The sequence below is a fragment of the Microtus oregoni genome, unplaced genomic scaffold (assembly GCF_018167655.1).
Source record: "Microtus oregoni isolate MIOR12 unplaced genomic scaffold, Mior012 000008F_ref0000371, whole genome shotgun sequence".
Classification (NCBI taxonomy): Eukaryota; Metazoa; Chordata; class Mammalia; order Rodentia; family Cricetidae; genus Microtus; species Microtus oregoni.
The window spans coordinates 47,407,062-47,420,614 of record NW_024543067.1 but is presented as its reverse complement, the minus strand read 5'-3'; the positions used below and the strand labels follow the sequence as shown (position 1 = coordinate 47,420,614).

Sequence of the window (13,553 nt, the reverse complement as noted above, 5' to 3'; positions counted from 1 at the left end):
AAACAAGGTAGAGGGCAAGAACCAACACCCAAGTTTGACTTCTGACCACTATACATGTACAATGGCATGCACATGTGTTTATACAAGAAAGCACTAAAATAATTTTAGGAATGTGAATTTTAGATATAAAAATAGTTCTGAAAAGAGTTTAATTAAACATTTATCAGCTGCCAGATATGTGTGCTAAAATTAAGAAAGCTTAGCTAAGTTAGTAACTTGGCAGAACTAGAAGTAGACCCCAGATAACTTGGTTCCTAACAATCCACAACTTTGTACAAAACTCAAGCGTTAAAACTAGAACCTGAGGACTGGGAAGTTGACTCAATGGATTGGGACCTTACCTGAGTTCAGATCCCTAGCAGTCATGGTGGGAGTTGGGAGTTGGGTGTCACTGTAGAGTTTAGGAAAGTAGAGGCAGAGACAGGAGGATTATTGGAGCTTGGAGGGTGGACAGACGTGCGTGTGCGCAAACACACACCCTGAATCTGCATTCCAAGTTGTGGTGGTCTGAATGAAAAAAAGTCCCCCACAGGCTCACATATTTGAATACCTGGTCCCAAGCTGGTGGAGTCATTTGGGAAATTCATGGAACCTTGCTAGAGGAGGGCCATCACAGGGGTGGCCTTTAAGAGTTTAGAGCCTCACTCCACTTCCACTTTGCTCCCTCTGCTTGTTAGATGTCATCTCTCAGCTTCCTGCTCCAACCACCATGGCTACTCCTTCCTTCTTCCATGCATCTCTACCATTATGGACTTTAACCCCAGAACCAAAGCTAAAATAAAATTCTAAATTGCTTTTGGTTCATGATATTTTAACATAACTAGGTTTGCAATTGCTAATAATAAAATAACTGCCTATAAAGGAACAACTGTCTTTTTCCTTACACAGGGTGGGATAGGGTATCTAATCTTGAGAGTAGAACCCAGGGTGTCCCACATGTTAGAGCAAACATTCTACCACTGAGTTACCTTCCCTGTCCTAGGACAACTATTAATAGAATAGAAATCTTTTCTTTCTAGAACTTGTGACCAACTCTCCTAAAAGTGTCAAATTGTTTCTATACAGAAATAAAGCAGTTCCTCTGGTGAAAAGTTAGGGCTTGTTACAATACTGTCTTTTTTAGTTAAAACTATCAAGCTGTTGCAAAGTTAGGCAAGTCCTATAACAAAATGGTGTACTACAAGAGGCTGGAGAGTTAGCTTAGTGTGGTAAGTGTCATAGTGTCTTCCATGTGAAAGGTCCTACTTTTGATCCTCAGTAAGACATTTTTAAAATAATAAGTTTGGGGGGGGGGCTGGGGTAGCGCACGCCTTTAATCCAGCACTAGGGAGATAGAAGCAGGCGAATCTCTGTGAGTTTGAGGCCAACTTGGTCTATAGAGTGAGTTCCAGGACAGCCAGGACTGTTACACAGAGAAATCTTGTCTTGAAAAACCAAGACTAAAATAATAATAATAATAAAAATAAAAATATTAAAGGTCACTAATATTGAATGAAACACAAAACAAAAGACTGAAAAAAAGTTATTGTTGTGCTAGAATAATGATTGTCACTTTTGAAGTGATAGGGATCAAGTCAAACACCACAGAACACTAGGCAAGTACCTCTGAGCCACAGCCACAGCCTGGGCTAGAATTCTAAAAGCTCTCTTATGTAGTACTGCTGCTTGAAAACCAAGTAAGGAAAAGTGATTATGAAGACCCAGACAGTAGCACCTAAGACTGTCTGAGTGTCTCAGAGAAATACTTTTCAATCTGCAAGTGAAAATGAAAACTACAAAAAAAGCCTCTTAAAAACATGTATTTATTTTGTCATGCAGTAGTGGTGCACCAAGGCAGAGGCAAGTAGATCTGAGTGAGGCCAGCCTAGTTTACAAAGTGAGTTCCTGGACAACAAAGGTTACACAGAGAAACTCTGTCTAGAAATACAAAACAAAACTATTTTTAAACTTTTTTTTTTTAGATTTGTTTTTTTTTCTTGTTAGGTGCATGAGTATTTTGCTTGCATGCCTGGTGCCCACAGAGGTCTGAAGAGGGTGTTAGATTCCCTGGAGTTATAGACTGCCCTGCACTGCCATTGAACCCGGGTCCTCTGTAAGAACAAATGCTTTTAACTACTGAGCCAACTCTTCAGTCCCTTTAATTTTATTTTAAATATTGGATCTTGTTTATTGCTAAATCTGGCCTTGAACTCCTGGGCTCAGTCTAGCATAGTAGTGCATGCCTATAATTCCTGCACTCGTGAGGCTGAGCAGGACTGAGAAATGGTTACGTAGCTAGACCCTGTCTCAAAAGCAAAACTAAAACTAAAGTGACTCAAGAGATTATGCTGCTTTAGCAACCCTAGTAGCTGGACAAGAACAGGCTCATGCCTTTGGAGAGTGAGTTTACTCCTGTGTAAATGAGTATTCATGATAGGAGCATGGCCAAGTTAATAACTCCAATGCCTTAGACTCATGAAATGATAAGGTCTTCTCCTGGTCCAAGCAGGAATATTGACAAAAGGTTAACATTTTGTTAAGCAGCACATACAAAAAGCACGTTCTGCAGTCACCTTGTCCCTTCTCCCATGCTGCATCCCTGCTCTGACTGTTCCCCTACAGAGATGAACTAGCTGGCCTGCCTTCTCAACCATTCTATATATTATGAATGCACTGTTTATCCGACTGCTGACATGTCTCCATCAAATTACACAACTCGTCTGATTCCTGCTTTACAGTACTGTGTCTATCTTAATCATCTGAGCTCCCAGGCATGTTTATAGAACCTAGCTTCGAGGGTCAAGGAACATGCCACTTGATCTAACTTCAATTATTTTCTTAGAAACTTATTACCTCAAGTCTTCCCAATAAACTGTATGTACCTTAAATCATAGCTATTCTTCAATTCCAATTAAAGTTTCTAATTCTAGATCTGCCATGACAGACATTTCCGTTATCTGTCCATTTAAAAGACTAAGGATTATCCATCAAGCCTTTAGTACATTACTATACTTTAATTTAAAAATACAGTCTTTTTGTAGTACCCCAAATGTAGCAAGACTCCTTCACTTCCTATAAAATTAGCCAGTAGGAAAAAGACAGATGGATCACATATATTTGAGTTACAGAATGTTCAAAGATAACCTGGACAATTTAATAAGACCCTGTGTTACAATAAAAGTAAAAATGGTTTGAGGTTATAGCTCAATGATTCAGTGTTTGCTATGTATGAATCCCCAGATTCAACGCCTAGTTTAATAAAACAAAAACAAAAAGAGTTTTGTAGTTGGATAACCCTGAATCATCACTGTATTACCAAAGAAGCTGGATGACTTAAGTTAGGTATAGGAATGAAATGAATATAAGTAAAGTATCCAAGTGCTAGCACACAGGACACACACAAAGATATGGCACAGCAATGAGTAAACAATGGTAGATTTGACGATGTCTGATCAAATCAATCTCAAATCTCCAACATCCTTCCTGAACTTCAATTTTGGGCTTCTAGTGACCAGTGAGAGACCTTGATAATTCCACTTGCATGTGTTTGCCACATTTCAAATTCAGTATCTAAAACTGAGCTAACATTTTGCTACACAATTTCTCTTCATACTCCTCTTTTTTTTTTTTTTTTGAGACAGGACTTACTGAGTCCCAGACTGGCTTCAGGTTTATTTTTTTCTCCGTGAGTCTCTCCTAGGATTACAGGCATGGGCTCCTCTAATGATGGATGTCTTCAACTGCCCAGCCACTCAGATTAAAATCTAAGAGTAATAGTTCCCTCTTATTTGAGGCTATAAAAGCCCCTGTGGATGCCTGAAGCCATGTGTAGTAATAGAACTGACCCCTATTATTCAGACCTAACCGGAAAGAAATGAACAACAAAAACCACATAGTACAATTTTAACAATATACACAACAAAAGTTATGTAAACCTGGTCTTTCTCTTAAAATTTTTATGGCATTTATAGCTTATCATGAGTAGCTCAAAGGGCAAAAGTCAAGCTGCGGATTAAGCAAACTGTTCATTTTTAATCCTCCAACCTAACCTACCAAAACCTGGAAACCATCCTTCAGGTATTTTCCTTTATAGCCAAAATTTCAGATTAAGGACTATCTTCTACTTACGTTTAACGATAAAGCCATTTTCCAGAGAAAGAGTATTAACTGTGTCTACTACTAAGAAATAACAAAATTTTGTTGTTGTTTGAGGCAGTCTTGTTATGCAGCCCCCATCTAGCTTGGTACTTACTATATAGTCCATGCTTGCCTTAAACATCTATCTGGTAGACCTTCAGTCTCATTTTGAGAGTTTGTATTATATGTATGTGTTAGCATGTCCAGTCAATAATAATGAACTTATAATGCCATCTATTTCTTGGATTTCTGATCTTTACTGCTTTGTTCTGCGCTTAGTTTTAAAATCTTTACAAAAAAAAAAAATCCATCATGCTTGGTGGGCACAAAACCAGTAAAAATGCTAAAAAATGTTAACAAACAAAAACAGGACATTCTGATTGAAATAAGTAATGGAGGAAGGTCATTGGTTAATTAAATAAACTGCTTGCCCTGATAGTTAGAACATAGGTGGGTGGAGTAAACAGAACAGAATGCTGGGAGGAAGAGGAAGTGAGCTCAGAGATGCCATGCTCCCCTCTCCCGGGCAGACGCAATAGCTCTGCTCTCTGAGGCAGACGCATGAAGCTCAGACCCAGGATGGACGTAGGCTAGAATCTTTCCCAGTAAGACTGATGCTACACAGATTATTAGAGATGGGTTGATCGGGATATGAGAATTAGCCTGTAAGGGCTAGAGTTAATGGGCCAAGCAGTGTTTAAAAGAATACAGTGTCCGTGTAATTATTTCGAGGCATAAGCTAGCAGGCGGCCGGGGTGCTGGGGACGCAGCCCCGCTGCTCATATTACAACAAATAAGTACAGAAATAGCTAGATTAACAAAGAATGGGGGGAATTAAGCACGCTGCCCTATCAATGGGACAAATACTAAAAAGCAAGAATGACTGAAATACCCTCAAGAACCCTTACAGCGTATGAAGCCATGGTATGTACATTGATAATCAAGACAGAAAAATAACAAGAAACAAACTCTGGTGTATGCTGCGAGGATGACATTAACCCTAGCAGTCAGATTTCAGACTCTGTTGTCTCTTTACACTCTTAAGTGTATGTAAAATGCGTATTTCAAAAACCTCCCATATTATAATTTAAAACATGCAAATTAAAAAAAAAGATTCAGGGCTGGTGTGAGGGCTCAGCATGTAAGGTGTTTGCTGCCACCCCTGAAAACATCTTGAGTTCCATCCCCAGGAGCCACCTTGTAGATGAAGACAAGTGACTCCTGCAAGCTGATCGGACTAGCACACACACACCTACACTCACACAATATAAATATGGAAAAAATGATTCAGTTAAAAACAAGTCTATCACATGTAAACACAAAAGAACTTCATTGTTGTCTGGTTTGTGACTAGTTTCTGTGTAGATCTGGCTGCCCTGGAATGTCTGTAGACCACACCAGCCTTGAATTTGCAGAGGCCCGCCTCTGTGCTGGGATTGAGGGTGAGCACCACCACCACCCACCTCATAAAATAGTTGTTTTTTTTTTTTTTTAATGTTTTCGGGCTGGGGCGATGGCTCAGTGGTTAAGAGCACTGGCTGCTCTTCCAGAGACCCTGAGTTCAATTCCCAGCAACCATATGATGATTGCTCACAACCATTTGCAATGAGATCTGGCGCTCTCTTCTGGCCTGCAGGCATACATGGAGACAGAATACTATATACATAATAAATAAATAAACCTTAAAAAAAAAAAAAGAGCAGCCAGTGCTCAAGAAAAAAAAATTCTCAGACAAAAGAAGGGGAGATAGAAAGTGTGATGATGTTGATTCTGGTTATTGGAAATCAGTAGAATTCTTCCATTGCACTTGCACACTGCTGTTTCACAGAATTTTCTATTGTTGGTTGATTTTGTTCTGGAAGGCAGGTCTCACTCTAGCCCAGGCTGTCCTAGAGCTTACACTGTAGCTCTGACTAAGCTAGTAATTCTGCCTCAGGCTCCCAAATGCTGTAATTACTGGTATGTACTACCTACCATGGCTAGTTCTGGAAAGGAAAAGAAAAAGAAAGCTGTAAAGAGAATTTAAATCCTGTTATGAGCCAGATGGTCACCACTCACATATCTTTGAGGCAAACTAATCTGAGTTTGAGGCTCTCGCCTTGTCTACAAAGCAGGTTCCAGAACAGCCAGTCAGTGCTACACAGAAAAACGCTGTCTTGAAAAGCAAATAATAATAATAAAATACTGTTATGAAATTGCTTTGACCTCAGTGATTCTTAGAAGTTCTAGAGATCCCCACAAGAGTCCCCAGACAACATTAACCACTAACCAGTGCCTGATGAACAATAAATTAGTGTCTCATGACAAGTGCTCAAATAGTCTGTTCTGTCATTTAACACTTAAAACGTCATAAAGGAAGGACATGTTTGTATTATTGGGCAGAGGTACAGACCTCAACAGATTCTCAATTTAGCTGTAAAAAATGTTTATCTGGCCAAGAAAACTAGAACTTCAGTTAAATCTCTTGGCTTAAAAAAAAAAAAAGAGAGTACAGCACAAAACAAGCCCTTTGAGTGCTTTCATCTCTGGATTTAAGATTGAGAATCAGGAGTCTCTTGTAATCATCAATGAGCTAGTGTAAGAATGGCAAAATGAAAATGTGAGAACGTAAGTGTATGATGTCACTTAGTTGTCTCCAGGAAGCAACAACAAAAACAAAAATAGAAATACTTTCCCACCAATGTCCTGATCCTACCTAATCTGTATTTACTAGTGTCACCTTTATGGAAAAGTATTAGATGTGACTGTAAATTATGCAATTTGTAATAATCTAGAAATTAATACAATTCTTTTTCTTTTCCTTCTAGAAATTAATACAATTCTTTTTCTTTCCTTTCAACATAGACCTGTTCATTAAGACCAAATTCCCTTTTTAAAAATATTTATTTATTATGTATACAATATTCTGTCTGTGTGTATGCCTGTAGGCCAGAAGAGGGCACCAGACCTCATTACAGATGGTTGTGAGCCACCATGTGGTTGCTGGAAACTGAACTCAGAACTTTCGGAAGAGCAGGCAATGCTCTTAACCTCTGAGCCATCTCTCCAGCCCTGACCAAATTCCTTTCTATACTGCAAGTATGTTAAGACTACTTAAAACAGTATCTAGCAGGGGATGATGGTACTGGCCTTTAATTTCAGCACTTAGGAGGCAGAGGCATAAGGATCTCTGTGATTTTGAGACCAGCCTGGTCTACAATAACAAATTTCAGAACAGCCAGAGTTACATAGAGAGAAACTGTCTCACACACAAAAACACAACAACAACCAAACAACCCCTCCCCCCCAAAAAACCAGTATCCTGAGTGTTGAGTTTACCCAAACTTAAATTCTCTATTGTTACTTAAATAAAACAATCACTGGAGTTCAGACATTAGCTCATGTTTTAGCACATTAAACAACTATTAACCCTTGGTGCTTTGCAGCACTTTTCATAGGCTAGAGCATTTAATACTAATTTTAAGATACAAGATTATTAACATAAGAATCATTATTTCCTACTATACTAACAAGGAAATGGAGACTCAGAAGAAATGTGGGCTGGCAAGATGGCTCAATGGATAAAGGCACCTGTCATCAAGCTTGATGATCAATTCCCAGGACCCATATGGTAAAAGAGAACCAACTTCTCTCTTTTGTCCTCAGAGCTCCATAGGCACACCTATATGTACAGAACACACACACACACACACACACACACACACACACACACACACACACAATGTAAGGAGGGAGGGAAGGAGGGAGTAAAGAAAGAAGTAAAGAAAGAAGGGAGGGGAAACATCACAAGGCCAGTAATATGAACCTTGAGTCTGCTACATTTTCTCACTCATATACACACTATCTGCTCCATTCTCCTTTTAGATGCTTTAGGCTCCCATTTCTCTCTCCATAAACTCTAATATGAATTCTACTTCAGCAAAACCTACTCTGGTTCCTCATTCTTTAAATACAACATATGCATTTCTAGTTCTCAACCTCTGGTACTCTTTTGGGAAGTTGTACTTGAATGTTCTCAACAGGTTAAATTCTACTCTTTTGCTCTCTACCCCAAATGTTAGCAATCCCTTCTATTTCTATGTCACTTTCCATTTACAGTGTATCTTAGTTATTGTTCTACTGCTGTGAAAAAAAAAATCATGAGCAAGGTAGCTTATAAAAGGGTACATTGGGGGCTTGCTTACAGTTTCAGAGGGTTACTCCATGACCATCATTGAGGGGAGCACAGTGGTAAGTAGGCAAGTAGGCATGATGGTGGAGCAGTAGCTAAGTGCTCACATCTGATTTGAAAGTTGCAGGCAAAGAGGGGGATAGGGTGACTGGCCCTGGGCATCCGATGCCCTCTTCTGATTTCCACCTGTACCAGGCACACATGTGGTGTAGACACACTTTCAAGCAAAACAGACATACATTTAAGTGCCTGTAATCCCAGCTTTTGGGAGGCTCAAGCAGGAGGACTGCTGCACAGGCCAGTATGGACACTACAGCAGGACTGTCCCAAACCAACCAACCAACCAACCAATCAACCAATCCAAATCAGAAGGACTGCAAGGAGCCACTGATAACTCAATTTAAATCAGAGAGCCAACATCGGTAGCAGGAATGACCCAAGGCTTTTTGAGTTACATTTAAGCTATATTTCATAAACTTAAAAAGAAGATTCTGTTATTGAAAACAGTAACAATAATCATTAATAACAAGTGCCTAGTAATGTTTAAAGTATTTTTTCATAGTACATGATTTCATTTTCACATAATCATTTGAGATAGACATTTAGAATCTCAATTTTATCAGTGAAGAAAATAAAATGTAAGGAGAAAAACTTTTTTTAAAAATTCAGAGTGGCTAAAGAGATGGCTCAGTGGTTAAGAACACTTTTTTGCTCTTTCAGGGTCTAAGTTCAGTTCTTAGCCCTCACATGACTCACAAGTGCCTATAATTCCAGTTTTAGGGGATTCGACACCTACTTTTGGCCTCTTGGAAACCAGGATTTACTCCAGAATAAGGAATAAGTAAAACTGCTGGCCAAGAAAAAACATCTGAGGCAGTAATGTTAAATAAAGATATTAATGTAGCATTCAGGCAAAAGTATAATGCAAACCTAATGTTTCTTTGTATTTTTAAAGGCAAATATACATGCAGTCACTACTGAGTAAACTGAAGCATAGATAGTGGTATAATACCTCCAATCCCAACACTGGGGAAAGTGAGGTACAAGAACTGTCAGGAGTTCGTGGATAGCCTAGCACACATACTGAGTTACCAAACAGTCTAGACTACATAATAAAACCCAATCTCAGCCAACATTGCTAATACCAAAAACCTACCTGTGACTAAGTCTAAAGATTTTCAGCTTATAAGGTAAAACAAAGTTTAATACAAAGAACAACAAACAACTTCCCCGAGACTTTTATTTTAACCCAATTATTAACCAATCCTTATTTAGTGGGAGAACTATTTGAATGTAGAGGCATATAAAACTATCCCATAAATTTATATGAATTGCATTCTACAAAATATCAAGAAACCACAGGGAGAAATTGTTTTTGATATATGTAATAATTATAAGGGCATTAAAAATTATTGTTAGGTACTTAATTAAGAGCCTCTTAAGCAATGAGGAAACTCCCTTTATAGTCTAGAAAGGGGCTAGAGCGATGGCTCAGTGCATAGGAGCCCTCTTAACCCTTGATGCTTGAGAACCCGAGTTTAGCTCCTATCATCTATGTTAGGACGCTCACAACTACTTATAACTACACTCACCTAAGCTTACATACTCATCTCCCCCAATATAATTTCTTATAAATCTTTTTAAAAAATCTATAAAGATTTACTAGAAGTTTCAGGGGATTACTGTACATAAAGACACGGGGGATACTGTATCTTACTGATTTTTAAGTAGTTGTCAATACTGGGATAAAAACTGTATGTTTAATTCTTTGAGAACGTCACATATTTTGATCATATTTATACCAACTCTTTTCATAGCCACCCTCAACTCCCTTGCCTACCTAACTTTGAATTTTCCTTTTCTCCCCGTTTTTCCATGAATCCAATTATGTTGCCCAACTTACTCTTGCATGTAGATCTGCCCTGTAGTGTGGTCAATCTACCAGGAGTCTTAACATTATAGAAAATCAACTTTGTCTCTCTCAACAACTATCAAATATCAATGGTTCCTCGGCTTATCATAGGATTTTTGTGCCCATCCCCACTGCCCATTTGTTGTAAAATATTTTATTAGACTGTGTAAACATATGTCATTGTGACTGGTTTAATAAAAAGCTAAATGGTCAATAGCTAGGCAGGAGGTATAGGTGGGACTTCCAGAGAGAGCTCACCTGTCAGACACAGAGGAAGCAGGACATACAGAAGAATTAAAAGCCACATGCATCATAGCAGCACGTAGATTAGTAGTAATGGGTTTATTTAAGCTTTAAGAGCTAGTTAAAAACAAGCCTAAGCTAAGGCTGAACTTTCACAATTAATAAGTCTCCATGTTGTTATTTGGGAGTTGGCTGTCAGGACAAAGACTTGTTACACCCATTCCCACAATGCAGGAATTTTGTCTGGCCTGATCTTGTGCAGGTCTTACTCATGCTATCACAATCACTGAGTGTATGTGAACAGAAACCCTGTTGTGTGCAGAAAGTACTATTTCCTTGAAGTCGGCCACCACCTTTGACTTGCTCTTGCAATTTTTCTGCCCCTCTTCCTAGGAGATCCTAAGCCTTGGAAGTAATACTATATGTCTCATTTAAGGCTAAGTATATCACATCTCCTAGTTTCTGTACAGTGACTGGGTTGTGTTTGGCGGGATAGTGTGAGTCTCTGTGTTAACTGCCATAATATTGGAGGTGAGGAGTGGTTGTTTATTTTGTCTTGAAGAACTCAAATCCTATTGTAGTTTTGAGATTTTGAGACAGGATCTCATGCAACAATCCAGGATGACCTAAATTGGCTTAGGTCTAGAATGATCCTCTTGCTTCCTCCACCTTTGGAGTGCTGGCATTACAGGCTCACCATGTCTGTTACTACCTCAGTTTACACGATGCCGGAACCCCACCTGTTGGGCAGCACTCTTCTCTGAGCTACAGCCTTGGATTCTAATAAGAACTGACATTAGCTGGGTGGTGGTGGAGCATTCCTTTAACCCAGCACTCAGGAGGAAAAGACAAGTGGCTGAGAGAGTGAGTTCCAGGACAGGCTCCAAAGCTACAGAAACCTTGTCTCAAAAAAAAAAAAAAAAAAAAAAAAAAAAGGATGTTTAATCACTCCCTTAACTATAATTTCCCGTTTTTTTAATTTTTTTTTTTTTAAAAACAAACCTATCCACTTACCAATTCATCTTGATTTCTGATACCTTTAAATAAAATCTTATCTTACAAACATTCTTGACACAGGGTCAGGACTCCCAAATTTCTTAGAAGGGAAATCTAAGGACTTATAATAGATATGACAAATACTTGTGACTTCTGGCCTACAATTTCAGTGTTCCTACACTATAATTTAAGTCATGTGGTTCCTTACATATAGTTCTGGAAATAAGTTCATTGTCTTAACTTGTTACACTCAGTTGTGAGGTACAGCAACTAGGTGAGTGCTAACTCTGAAAAGACACTTGAATTTGAAACCTGGGTCTGCCACTCACTAGCTGTGACATCTTAGACATGTCATTTAATTCTTCTAGCTATCGGTTTTACTTGCAAAATAAAACACTAGTAAAAAAATATCATAAGTGTTAAAATGAGCCTTAACTGAGATAATTTACAAAATATTTAGCACAGGAAAGGTGCAACAATGGCTAGTAATTACAATCAGATTAGCCCACACAGCATACTACAATAAGCTATAGCTGCTGCATGGCTATACTTTAGACAACCACTGCTTCCTCTGAAAACTATGGACACAGTATTTCATTCCACATAATTATGAGTTTTAACAAAATTTATCTAGTCCAAATAAAATGTGTTATCTTCACTGATCATGTGTCCAAACGACCTTTACATCTGCAGACAGCATATGCAGCCAGTTTTGTTGTATAGTATAAAAGCAAATATTCACAAACCTCTATCAAATATATTCAGCTTTAAGGATGATTTGAGTGGGGAACAAGGAAGGTACAAGGTTAGTCTCCTGTCTTCCTCTATTACTTTCCTGGAGATCATCTACTGGCTCGACTGGCTGTCTAGCAAGTCTTAGGATCCTGCTACTTCTCCACACACCTCAAATCCTGGGCTCCAACTTCTCCACACACTGGTACTAGGGAGTTGAACCCAGGTCTTCACACTTGCTGTGGCAGGTACTTTATCCACAGAGCTACTCCTATTCCCCAGAACGTTTTTCAAGTAAGAACTGCAGTTTTTCTTTCATGAATATATGACACCTGGAATAGCAGGCTTCAAATCTACTCTGCAAATTTCTGAAGATTAGCCAAAGACATCTGAATGCAGCTGTAAAACTGTAGTACTATGTGACTTCAGCCTATCCTACTGCTAACCCTCTGGCACTTGAGCCAAGGTTTTGATTTCGATTTCTGATAATACTAGAGCCTCTACCTAGGCCCTTGAGTGAAGTTTTCTGAAGGTTTTTTTTTTTTTTTTGTCTGTTTTTCAAGACAGGGTTTCTATGTCGCTTTGAAGTATGTCCTGGAACTTGCTCTGTAGACCAGGCTGGCCTAGAACTCAGAGATTGGCCTGCCTCCGCCTCCTGAGTACTGGGATGAAAGACCCAGCTTTAAGTGTAGTTTCTAAAGGTATTGTTTTTTGTTTGTTTATTTTTCAAGACAGGGTTTCTTTGTGGCTTTAGAGCCTGTCCTGGAACTAGCTCTTGTCGACCAGGCTGGCCTCAAACTCACAGACATCAGCCTGCCTGTTTTCTCAGTGCTGGGATTAAAAGCGTGCACCACCACCGCCTGACTAAAGGCATAGTTTTTACAGCATTATTTTAGAACTATGCATATATTTTATACATTCAAAACTAAAATCCTGGGGCTAGAAAGATGGTTTAGCAATTAAGACTACTTGCTTCCATGCAGAGGACCCAGGCTCAGTTCCCAATACCCATACGGCAGCTCACAACCAACTGTAACTCTAGTTCCAGGGGTTCCAACACCCTCTTCCAGCCTTTGAGGGCAACAGGCACATATATGGTACACAGACAAATAAGTACACAAAACACCCCCACACAAAAATGTTTAAATCTTAGAAAACAAATCATAAAATAAATCTTCATTTTAATAAGAATCAGTAGTACTAGTATTGCAATTTTTAAATTGTAAATAGAGCAGAAAGCAAACATACTTTTGTTAGCAATATCTTCACTTTTAGGCCAGGCGATGGCGGCACATGCCAGCACTCGGGAGGCAGAGGAAGGTGGATGGATTTCTGTGAGTTTGTGAGTTTGAGGCCAGCCTGGTCTTCAAAAGCTAGTTCCAG

General features: G+C 39.0%; 1 protein-coding gene across 4 annotated transcripts in view; it reads right to left on the bottom strand.

The window, feature by feature from the left end:
• Positions 1 to 13,553, bottom strand: part of Zbtb44 (zinc finger and BTB domain containing 44) — a 53,355-nt gene that overhangs the window by 36,560 nt on the left and 3,242 nt on the right. The gene's annotated exons all lie outside the window — the stretch shown is intronic.